Raw genomic sequence first — 13833 nt, 5'->3', positions numbered from 1 at the left:
AAAAGCGGCAGAGAAATAGTTTGTAATTTAAAGTTTTCTAAGGTAAATTTTCTGAGAAAAGGGACCTCAGGGGCCTAGAGTCAGGAAGAAGACAGTTTAGTCAAGTTGAGGGGAATTTTAAGCCTTCTTGGTTGGTTGTAAACAGTAACTAGAATTCTGAGTATTTTCTGTCAGTTTAGGCTTCATTCGGCTCATGTCTTGTTTATTCCCAGGTTCTCTGCAGCCTCCAGATGGTGTTCCATCCAAGATAGGCTCAGTAAATCCTTGTCCAATAAACAAATGATCCCTTGGCCCCTCTCCTCACTGCTATTTTACTTCATAACTTGGAAAAAACATCTAAATCCTTATGAGATGGAGAAACTCTCCCTTTACAGAAGTAGTGATATACAACAGTAGCAAATGAATTTGAAAACGCTTGTTTTTGTTTTATTGACTAGTTAGGGAGAGAAGAAAAGCAGGGAATGGGAAGAACCTTGCCTACCTGGTTTTTCCTTTATAAATTGAAATCTTCCTTTATAAGTCCGGTAGGAAAAAAAGGTACCATTAAAAAATTTACTTTTCCTGCATTTGTGTGAGCATGTATCTGGACACCATTAATTCAGTTAGTCTCTAATAGTCTAATTTAGACCACAAAAGTAACACCTCGTTAAGAAAATTAGTATGAAAATTAGGTAACTGCAAAGCAATTATTGTCTGAAAGGGCAAAGTTTTAAAAGGTGGAGTTAATAGGTTGGCACTTTTATAAATTAAATATTCTCTGAAGACAGCATCTGCCTGATGGGGGAAACATACATGTACAGAGAGAAACTGCAGGATCTCCACAAGGTCTTTCATTGCCCAAGCAACACATCATTAGTCATTCAGAATGAATCGCATGAACATTCAGAAGGGTGTTTTGACATGCACTCACTTTACAAAATATACCTTCTCCCTTCAAAATGAATTGAATGATTTTCAAATCTCAATATCTTGAGTTTTTGTTTGCATTGGCTTTGGTTTAGTCTCTATGGATCGTGACCTTTCTTTAGTTAATTCATCCATCACATATTTACTGAACTTAATATGTGCCCAGCACCAAGCCAGGCCCTGGGTGTTTGGGGATGGAGGAGACAGCTCTGACCCTGCTCTAGTGAGGCTGAAAGTTTAATGTGAAATTATGACATATATAAAAGTTTCTTAATACCTAAAGGGCCTTGACGTTAACTTAGAGTTGACTTCACCTTAAAATACATTTATTGTTAAAGTCAGATTCTGGAGTAGGCTCAAATTAACCTACTGTCCTTGTATGTCTGTCGAAATTTTAATAAAGCTATAACTGAGTAATAACTAGTGTTATCAACTTGAGTTTTCAATAGTAAGAGGATTATTAGTCAAATAACAGCACATTCACACAATGTATTATTTTGATGCCATTATGATGATTATGAAGAAATACTCATGATATAATGTTGATTGAAGAAAACAAGACAGAATTATAGGTATGCCATCATTACAACTACTAAAAATTGAAAGCAAAAAATTGAAATTAAATACATCAAAATACTAATTATGATGCTATTAGCACATTATTATAGGGATACTGAGTGAGAAGGGCTTGTACCACCAGGATCACAAGGTAGCTACCAAAGTCTTAGGGGTTGGGGTGAGTGGCTAAGGAACCATTTGAAATGCAATCGAAGGTTGAACATTGAAATGTTTTAACTCACTTGATAAATTTTGAAACATGTTATATTAGTGTTTGTCTCATAATAATTTGGGACTGATCTAGATTTTATGAGGATCGAAGTTTATAATTTATGAGTTTATGAAATTTGCTTTTTTTTTAAGGTAGATTTTATTTTTTAGAGAAGTTCTAGATTCACAGCAAAGTTAAGTACAGACAGTCCCATATGGCCCCTCCCTACACAAATGCACAGCTCCCCCACCCATCAACATCCTCCCCAGAGTGGTACATTTGTTACAATCCGTGAACTTACATTGACACATCACCCTGAGTCCATAGTTTAAATTAAGGTTCACTCTTAGTGTTGTACATTCTGTGGGTTTGGACAAATGGATAATGACATGCATTCTTTACAGTATCATACACAGTATTTTCACTGCCCTAAAAATCCTCTGTGCTCTGCCTATTTATCTTTCCCTTCCACATCTCCCACAGCCACTAATCTTGGTAGCGTTTCTGAGAATGTCATAGAGTTAGAATCACAGAGGATGTAGCCTTTTCAGATGGGCTTCTTTCACTTAATGATATTCATTTAAGGTTCCTCCATGCCTTTTAATAGCTTGATAGCACTTTTCTTTTAAGCATTGAATAATATTCCATTGTCTGTATAGACCACAGTGTATTTATCCATTCACCGACTGAAGCACATCTTGGTTGCTTTCGAGTTCTGGAAATTATGAATAAAGTTGCTATAAGCATATGTGTGCAGGTTTTTATGTATACATAAGTTTTCAGCTCATTTGGGTAAATAGCAGGGAATGCAACTGCTGGATCATATGGTAAAAGGATATTTAGTGACAAAACTGTCTACCAAAGCGCATTTCCACCAGCAACGTATGAGACTTCCTATTGCTTCACATTGTCAGCATTTGGTGTGGTTGGTGCTTTGGATTTTGTCCATTGTAATAGATGTGTAGTGGTAACTCATTGTTTAAATTTGCAATTCCCTCATGACGTATCTATATACATCTGTGTATCATTTTGCCATCTGGGTATCTTGTTTGGTGAGGTGTCTGTTCAGGTCTTTTTTAACATATTTTTAAATCAGATTGTTTACTTATTGTTGAGTTTTAAGAATCCTTTGTATATTTTGGATAACAGTCGTATATCAAATGTGTCTTTTGCTAATATTTTCTCCCAATCTGTGGCTTGTCTTCTCATTCTCTTGATGGTAACTTTGCAGAGCAAAAGTTTTTAATTTTAATGAAATCCAGCTTATGAGTAATTTCTTTCACAGATTGTGACTTCAGTATTGTACAATTTACTTTTTCAAATATTTTCATTCATACCAAATTATGAGTAAAACTTGCTAGATCTGTGAGGGGATGGAAAAAGATATTCCATGCAAATGGAAATAAAAAGAAAGCTGGAGTAGCACTGCTCATATCAGATAAAATAGACTTTAAAATAGAGAATGTTACAAGAGACAAAGAAGGACACTACATAATGATCAAGGGATGAATCCAAGAAGAAGATATAACAATTATAAATATATGTGCACCCAACACAGGAGGACCTCAATACATAAGGCAATGGCTAACAGCTATAAAAGAGGAAATCGACAGTAACACAGTAATAGTGGGGGACTTCAACACCTCACTTACACCAATGGACAGATCATCCCAACAGAAAATAAATAAGGAAACACAAGCTTTAAATGACACAATAGACCAGACAGATTTAATTGATATTTATAGGACATTCCATCCCAAAACAGCAGATTACCCTTTCTTCTCAAATGCGCACACAACATCCTCCAAGATAGATCACATCTTGGGTCACAAATCAAGCCTCAGTAAATTTAAGAAAATTGAAATCATATCAAGCATCTTTTCTGACCACAATGCTGTGAGATTAGAAATCAATTACAGGGAAAAAAACATAAAAAACACAAACACATGGAGGCTAAACAATATGTTACTAAATAACCAAGAGATCACTGAAGAAATCAAATAGGAAATCAAAAAATACCTAGAGACAAATGATAATGAAAACACGATGATCCAAAACCTATGGGATGCAGCAAAAGCTGTTCTAAGAGGGAAGTGTATAGCTGTACAAGCCTACCTCAAGAAACAAGAAAAATCTCAAATAAACAATCTAACCTTACACCTAAAGGAACTAGAGAAAGAAGAACAAACAAAACCCAAAGTTAGCAGAAAGAAAGAACTCATAAAGATCAGAGCAGAAATAAATGAAATAGAAACAAAGAAAACAATAGAAAAGATCAATAAAACTAAAAGCCGGTTCTTTGAGAAGATAAACAAAATTGATAAACCATTAGCCAGACTCATCAAGAAACAGAGGGAGAGGACTCAAATCAATAAATTTAGAAATGAAAAAGGAGAAGTTACAACAGACACCACAGAAATACAAAGCATCCTAAGAGACTGCTACAGGCAACTCAATGCCAATAAAATGGACAACCTGGAAGAAATAGACAAATTCTTAGAAAGGTATAACCTTCCAAGAGTGAACGAGAGAGAAATGGAAAATATGAACAGACAAATCACAAGTAATGAAATTGAAACTGTGATTAAAAACCTTCCAACAAACAAAAGTCCAGGACCAGATGGCTTCACAGGTGAATTCTATCAAACATTTAGAGAAGAGCTAACACCCATCCTTCTCAAACTCTTCCAAAAAATTGCAGAGGAAGGAACACTCCCAAACTCATTCTATGAGGCCACCATCACCCTGATACCAAAACCAGACAAAGATACTACAAAAAAAGGAAATTACAGACCAATATCACTGATGAATATAGATGCAAAAATTCTCAACAAAATACTAGCAAACAGAATCCAACAACACATTAAAAGGATCATACACCATGATCAAGTGGGATTTATCCCAGGGATGCAGGGATTCTTCAATATACGCAAATCAATCAGTGCGATACACCGTATTAACAAATTGAAGAATGAAAACCATATGATCATCTCAATAGATGCAGAAAAAACTTTTGACAAAATTCAACACCCATTTATGATAAAAACTCTCCAGAAAGTGGGCATAGAGGGAACCTACCTCAAAATAATAAAGACCATATATGACAAACCCACAGCAAACATCATTCTCAATGTTGAAAAACTGAAAGCATTTCCTCTAAGATCAGGAACAAGAAAAGGAGGTCCACTCTTGCCAGTATTATTCAACATAGTTTTGGAAGTCCTAGCCATGACAATCAGAGAAGAAAAAGAAATAAAAGGAATACAAAGTGGAAAAGAAGAAGTAAAACTGTCACTGTTTGCAGAGGACATTATACTATACATAGAGAGTCCTAAAGGTGCCACCAGAAAATGACTAGAGCTAATCAATGAATTTGGTAAAGTTGCAGGATACAAAATTAATGCACAGAAATCTCTTGCATTCCTATACACTAATGATGAAAAATCTCAAAGAGAAATTAAGGAAACACTCCCATTTACCATTGCAATGAAAAGAATAAAATACCTAGGAATAAACCTACCTAGGGAGACAAAAGACCTGTATGCAGAAAACTGTAAGACACTGTTGAAAGAAATTAAAGATGCAACCAACAGATAGAGAGATATACCATGTTTTGTATTGGAAGAATCAATATTGTGAAAATGACTATACTACCCAAAGCAATCTACAGATTCAATGCAATCCCTATCAAATTACAAATGGCATTTTTTACAGAACTAGAACAAAAAATCTTAAAATTTGTATGGAGACACAAAAGACCCCAAATAGCCAAAGCAATCTTGAGGGAAAAAAATGGAGCTGGAGGAATCAGACTCCCTGACTTCAGACTATACTAGAAAGGTACAGTAATCAAGGCAATATGGTACTTGCACAAAAACAGAAATATTGATCAGTGGAACAGGATAGAAAGCCCAGAGATAAACCCACACACCTATGGTCAACTAATCTATGACAGAGGAGGCAAGGATATACAATGGAGAAAAGACGGTCTCTTCAATAAGTGGTGCTGGGAAAACTGGACAGCTACATGTAAAAGAGTGAAATTAGAACACTCCCTAACACCATACACAAAAATAAACTTAAAATGGATTAGAGACCTAAATGTAAGGCCAGACACTGTAAAACTCTTAGAGGAAAACATAGGGAGAACACTCTATGACATAAATCACAGCAAGACCTTTTTGGATCCACCTCCTAGAGTAATGGAAATAAAAACAGAAATAAACAAATGGGACCTAATGAAACTGAAAACTTTTTGCAAAGCAAAGGAAACTACAAACAAGATGAAAAGATAACCCTCAGAATGGGAAAAAATAGCTGCAAATGAATCAATGGACAAAGGATTAATCTTCAAAGTATATAAACAGCTTATGCAGCTCAATATTAAAAAACAAACAACCCAATCCAAAAATGGGCAGAAGACCTAAATAGACATTTCTCCAAAGAGGACATACAGATGGCCAAGAAGCACATGAAAAGCTGCTCAACGTCACTAATTATTAGGGAAATGCAAATCAAAACTACAATGAGGTATCACCTCACACCAGTTAGAATACACATCATCAGAAAATCTACAAACAACAAATGCTGGAGAGTGTGTGGAGAAAAGGGAACCCTCTTGCACTATTGGTGGGAATGTAAATTGATACAGTCACTATGGAGGACAGTATGGAGGTTCCTTAAAGAACTAAAGATAGGATTACCATATGACCCAGCAATCCCACTACTGGGCATATACCCAGAGAAAACCATAATTCAAAAAGATACATGCACCCCAATGTTCATTGCAGCGCTATTTACAATAGCCAGGTCATGGAATCAACATAAATGCCCATCAACAGACGAATGGATAAAGAAGTTGTGGCACATATATACAATGGAATATTACTCAGCCATAAAAATGAACGAAATTGGGTCATTTATAGAGACATGGATGGACCTAGAGACTGTCATACAGCGTGAAGTAAGTCAGAAAGAGAAAATCAAATATTGCATATTAACGCATATATGTGGAACCTAGAAAAATGGTACAGATGAACCGGTTTGCAGGACAGAAATTGAGACACAGATGTAGAGAACAAACGTATGAACACCATGGGGGGAAAGCAGTGGGGGTGGTGGTGGTGGTGTGATGAATTGGGCGATTGGGTTTGACATGTATACACTGATGTGTATAAAATGGATGACTAATAAGAACCTGCTGTATAAAAAAATAAATAAATAAAAATTCAAAAAAAAAAAAACATTGCTAGATCTGCTCCCACGGCCTTACAAGGAAGTGTCAAAGCTTCATTTGTTCCATAGGAAATAGGCCTCCAGCAAGTGTTATTATCATGATAGACAGTAAAAACAAACAAAAATGATACGTGCAACATCTTGTGGGAAGACTGTACTGTCACTTTCAAAAGTACTTCTTCCCCTACCTTTGGCCAAACACCCCACTCCACTCCACACACACACACACACACACACACACACACACACACATACACACACACACACACACACACACACACGCTCTTTTATTTGTCCCTAATGAGCTATTGCATAATTGAAGCAACTAGTAGTAACAGATTAAATAAAGTGAAAGCAGACTCTCGAGCTAGTCTTGAATTCTTGCCATACTGGTTATACTCCGTGGGAGTTTGTGTGCTTTCTTTCTGAGTGCTGTGGACACAGGGTCAGATTTTGACTGGTGAACCAGTAGGGCAGATTATTCATAAATTCTTATCTCTACATAACAGAATCCAATTAAATGATTTATATACTTAAGAGATACTTTAACTCAATAATTTTCAAACAGGAAGTTGAGGTTCATGATCAATAATTAATGAGTTGGAAAATGTTTTAAAATATGATATGAATAATAGAATGAATAGAAGAGAATAGAATAGAATATACTATGATAAATTTTACACAAACATATATATATGGTAACAGTTGTCCTTGAAACTTCAGTTTCTCTTTGTGAATGTGTGTGTACTGGCTGTCATGTGAAGTGCAATTTTTATTGAGTATAGTGATCACAAAAAAGACGGAGAGCTGTTCTTCTGAGTAATAAACATTCACTCCTGAATAAATATAAAAGCTTTTTATTTTTGAGTATTTGAATACATACAGAGATGTACCAGTTCGGGGGGTATTTGTGTTTTTGTCTCCTTCTTTTAACCTTCAACATTCAATAGAATCCTGTTGATATATTTATGTTCTGGAGGCACATAAAATTTTGTGTAAAAATTAAGATCTATTACTTGACACCTTGTGCATTTCAGACATAACTGTTGACTCCCCTGTGTTTTCTGATCCTGCCCATTAAATGCTTGTTCATAGAAGGATTTCTCTTGACAAAACATGAAATGGACAAAGGAATAATTACATCTTAATTTTTATCTTTGATCAACCAGGGAGGAGAAGAGACTGTGAGATAGTGGACTTGGAGGAACCTATCATTATCTTTATTTTACATAATAGAGAACATAGAATACCAAACTCGTAGGCTTTTCCCTGAATGAAGAGACCAGTGATTCTTTTCTTTCCCTCCTGGGTACATGGACACAGAGCTTTCTGACCAGCACTCCCAGCAATTAGTTCAACATCCCTGAGTTGTGAAGGGCTCGGGTTGGACCACTCTTATTCCCTGTGCCCTTTGTCCTGGTTTTTGTCCCTGAGTACAAAAATGGTCATAGCTGAGACTGCCTTCCTTGTAAAGCTTCATCCTGGGGGCAGCTTGGACTTTCTAGAAAGATTTTATGCTTGTTTTAAGATTTTGATTATGACTGAGATGATTAAAGCCCATGGGGAGGGCAAGGTAAATAGCTGAGGATTCTGTGCATGATGAGAGAATGAACTGGGTTTTTTGTATCATATCAGAATCTAAAATTAATATCAATTAATTCCAATTACTAGATTACAGAAAGTACATTTGGATTGGAGTACAAATACCCTCTATTACTTTTGCTGCCTTTACCTTACTACTAATTTTTCCCAAAAGACATCATTGTAAACTTTACATCAGGTTCAATCAGTTTTAAGACACATTTTGCAGGAATATCAGTGTTATAACCACCTATTAATATTTCAACTTAAAAATCATTTGGTTGATAATACTGACAGTACATATCAGTTAATGAGGTGAGTTTTAAAAGCAAATTAAAACGTGAAAAAATATCTTTTGCATTTTAAACTTAGAGTATGATAGATCAATAATGAACATTTTTTAATGTATTAGAAGCAAGTCATTCATTAAAATACTATTTATTGACATCATCTTCAACTCATAGCATGTGACATGAATTAGAGTGGCTTTAGCAAGATACACATAATGAGTATAAATAGGTATTTTGGAGTTAATATATATTTGTTTATTGGCTATGTGCCTTTATTTAAAATAACATAATTACAATTATAGTTAAACCATTTATATTTATGGGAGTTGTGCATTAATCTTCTAATAGGCTTCACTGCCTTTAACTGTGGCATGTCCAACACATCCTAAACACCATAGCCAAGTTTTTTCTTCTTATGATGTTGCCTCCTCGACAACTTTTCACATCGTGGAGGAACGCACAAGTTACCTAGGCTGCTCTGCTTGCCTTCCTCTAACCATGCTGTGCAGGTATGACCTGTGTTCCCAATGCTGGAGATGTTCTCCACACTCAGCTCAACTTTAACCTTCATTCAAAAGCCAGCTGAAACCTCCCGTTTACCTGGAACTCCTTCTTATGCTCTCTCTCCTCTGAACTCCCCAGAACTCCTGTTGCAACTACTACTTGGTCTTCTCATTTAATATTTATCTCCTGCTATCCTGCATTGTTTGGCAACCTTCGTGAATGTGTGCTTCCTCCGTTGCTAGACAGCAAGTTCATCTGTATTCTTCTTTGTGTCACAGTGGAACAGATACCACTATGTTTTGAACATACAAGTAGTCATTGATTGATTCAGACATGTAGCTGAATTGCTTTGCATTACTTAATGGAAAACATTGTGACATCTCACAGTGCTTTATTAAATAATGAGCCCTTGGCATTTACATATTTAGCATTTTCCTAATAAAATGTTTACAAACACCCCTGAAGGCACATAATATGCAGTAATTTGTAATTATGTTGAGACATAAATTAGAATAATTATATGCATTCCATCTCAAAGAAATGTATTGTTTTCATTTAATTCATACTATTATTTATTTCTCAAAATAGCCCTGTGAATTGGGTATTACCATTACAGTTTTACAGAAGAGGAAACTGAAGACTAACTTGGGATATGTTTCTCAGCCATATTGTTGATTTACTGTCTTGGGATTTTGTAACTTATTTCTAGTAAAATCATGTCAATAATGTAGCACTTAATGAAAGGAATGGATTCCAAAGTGCATGTTTACATGGGGTTGGGGAATAAGCCACCTCAGATCTTATTTGGAATTAGAAGTACAATTCATACATATATAAATTAATAGATACCACTACTACTATAATTATAGTATCAATGTAAAAAAAATACTGACATTTGACATGTGGCCTTTCCACATTATTTGGGAAGCGCTGTGAAGTTTACAAGTGTCACTTTAGCCATGTCTGCAACTTCCAGGTGTCTTGTTGCATTTCTTGTTCCCATTGCAACTACCATAGAGGTAACAGCAAAATTCCATGGTAATGATAATTATATTTAGTCAATAGGTTTACAATGGTAAAATGTGTAACCACAGTAAAATGAAATGAAAGATTTTTTTAAAGGTTTAATAACCTTGTAAGTCTTTGACCACCTAAGCTTTCTTTAAAATAATTTTTTATTGTGTTTAGACTGGTTGAGTCAATTGTTGCCTAAGTTTCTTTCTATAAGGACTGACTACTTTACTTTTTCCCTTGGGTCCAGAAGTTGGTCTTTCATTTAGACAAGGTATGGGAGATGGCACAGGTCCATGAAGGAGGGTGTGGACACATAACTTTTATAAAAATATATGGCCATAGATAGTCATAGCCATAAAGAAGTTCATGCTTTTAACATACAAGCTTACTTTTGGAATCTTTCCTAAGAAAACGACTCAATTGAATTAAGTGACCATTTGTAGGAAGGTACATATTACTTTATTTAAGATAGGAAATAAAGGTAATTACACTATCCAAAAGGATGGAAATGTTTAGTAAACTATGTTAACAAATTTAATAGATTGGAAACATGAAAACAAGTATGGAGACTACGTATAAACATTTAAAAAGTTTTTTAATTGCTATTTTTCTTCTGTCTGCAGGTATGTCAATATGTCTTTGTGTGTGTTTGTATGCACATGCACACATACACACACACAAAATCATGTACAGGTGTTTCTGCTATATCACCATACATGATTCTTGAGAAATTTTTACATTCTGTAAAACCTCACACTAAAATCAGCATGACTTATAGGACCAATAAGCCACTCAAAACCTTTGCCACCCTGAAACTAGGTTACCCAGAAAAACAATTACTAGTACCTGGAGAGATGACGTGGCAGTTCAGTGCAGCTAGAAGTTTACTTTGGACACATTAAAAGCACATAGAAACAGTACAGCAGGAATGCTGACCTGTAGGCACTGAGACAGCACAGTTGGAAGCAGAGATTTGAGCAAATAGGGCTGCCATTAAGGTGGACACTGATGGAAGTGCAGCCTACTGTGACCTGAAAATCATTCCAGGTTGGAGGCAGCCTCTCCGGGGAGGGAGAAAATCTAGGTGACCTTGGGTCTGATGATGAATTTTTAGATACAAAAAGAAAGGCATGATCCATGAAAGAAAGAATTGATAAGCTGGACTTCATTAAAATTAAAAATTTCTGCTCAGCGAGAGACACTGTCAAAAGAATGAAAAGACAAGCCATAGAGAAAACATATTTGCAAAAACCTTGTCTAATAAAAGACTGCTGTCCAAAATATACAAAGAACTCTTAAAACTCAACAATAAGAAAACACACAACTTGATTAAAAAGTGGGCTTATTTTTAATACCACAACTACATTAATTCCTATAATGATCCATAATCTACCTTTAAAACGGCTGTGTATCTGTAATATTACCTGAGGTGTTTTCTGGGTATGCAATATTCATATCTATGCTGAATCATGCTTTTTAAACTTTACTTACTGTTTTCCTTGTACAGATTTAGCTAATGCGTTTTTTTTGTTTGTTTGTTTGTTTCTTTCTGTATCACATTTCTTCTTAGAATGCCCAATGGGGATTTGATACATATTAATTTTGTCCACAGCCAGAAAGCCATATTTCCAAGAATGTCTGTGGATCTGTAAATGAAAGGTACAGGGAGTATCTTCAGCATTATTTTATAAAAACCCTGTTTTTTCAACCAGAGCACTATTGACATTTGAGTCAGGCAATTCTTTGTTCTGGGACTTGTCTTGTGCATTGTAAGATGTTTACCAGCAGCCCTGGCCCTCTACCCACCAATTACCAGCAATGTAAAACAAGCCCAATAAGGTCAATTGATACTTAGCTAATGTAATATTTAAGGAGATCATACAATTCCCAAGGATACAGTGAAAAGTTGTTACTTTTTTTTTAACTGATCTTACCATCTTCTTAATACATTCAAGTTGATAAAACATAACTAGGTATTTTGAATGTAAAGCCAAAATAAAAATGAGTATCCTTGTTATGTTAAAAAAGCAGAAAAATAGAAATATTTCCTTCTTCTAGTACAAAGGTCTGCCTCTAAATATATATTTAATTCAAAAACATAATCTCAGTAATTGTTTTAAGTTTTAAATCTTAAGATTCCAACCAACAGCAGTCTCTGAATTCTGATACTTTTAAAAGCCAGGAGAATATAAAAATGAGAATAGTCTGAGTTCTTCAACTTGAAATAATAAGACAAGAACTTCATGAAATATTTTTGTCACAGAGGGAAATACAAAGTGGAATAAAGAAGGCTATGTATGACCCTTGATTGCATGATACCTGTTGTAACAAGATGTCTGTGAATTTTCATATGTTTACTCTTAAGAAATCTATCTTCCAAAAATAATAATTTTTTGGAGGATGGAAATAATTAACCATTTTTTATTAATTTATAATTTAGAATAAATATTAAAGTGATCAAAAGTTTTCCCACAGTAAAAAATATTCTGCACAAGGAAAAATATATATTGTATTCTTTTATAGGGTAAGCTTTTGTATTTGGGTAGAAAAAACACACTGATTTTAAGCTCTGAGTGGAATTTTAAGAACATGAGCAACTAGTGACATATTCAGAAAAAGGAAATATTATTGCAGGCAGCTTTTCATTTGAAACAGCTTAAATTGTTGCTGTTGAACACTGCTGATTTGTCACTTATGTAAACAGCTTTGCAGGAGGATGCCTGACAAAAACTACAGGGAATTCTGTTTTATGTATCTATCAGAGAAGGAAAAGTTAAAAAAATATGACAACATTCAGCATTAGAGAGGGTGTCAATAGACACTGCCCTGTTGTAGATTGGTACAAAATTAATACCTTATATTAGTCAGGGTTCTCAAGAGAAACAGAACTAACAGGAGATTATGTGTGTATATATTTATATGTGTGTGTGTGTGTGTGTGTATATATATATATATATATATATACACACACACACACACATATATATACACATACATATATACACACATTATATATATATATAATATATATATATATGGAGAAATTTATTATAAAGAATTGGCTCATGTGATTATGGAAGCCAAGAAGTCCCATGACCTGCCATCTGCAAGTTGGAGACTCAGGAAAGCCAGTGATGTAGTTCAGTCTGAGTCCAAAAGCCTAAGAACTCTGGGCATCAGTGATATCATTCCAGTCCAGATCTGAAGGCTGGAGAATCAAGAGCTCTGAGGGCAGAACAAGATCAATGTCCCAGCTCACAGAGTCAGGCAGGAAGTGCCAAATCCTTCCTTCCTTCATCTTCTTGTTTATTTAGGTCCTCAGTAGATTGAATGATACTCACCCACATAGGGGGCGGGTGGGGTGCAAACAGATTTACTGCTTCTACCAATTCAAACGCTAATTCAATCTGGAAACACCCTCACAGACACACCCAAATATAACGTTTAGCCAAATATCTGGGTACCCTGAGATCCTGTCGAGTTGACACATAAAATTAGCTATCACATAACCCTAACTTTTAACTCAGAATTTTA

Source organism: Balaenoptera musculus, chromosome 3, assembly GCF_009873245.2.
Source record: "Balaenoptera musculus isolate JJ_BM4_2016_0621 chromosome 3, mBalMus1.pri.v3, whole genome shotgun sequence".
NCBI classification, from domain to species: Eukaryota; Metazoa; Chordata; class Mammalia; order Artiodactyla; family Balaenopteridae; genus Balaenoptera; species Balaenoptera musculus.
This window is presented reverse-complemented; position numbering follows the sequence as displayed.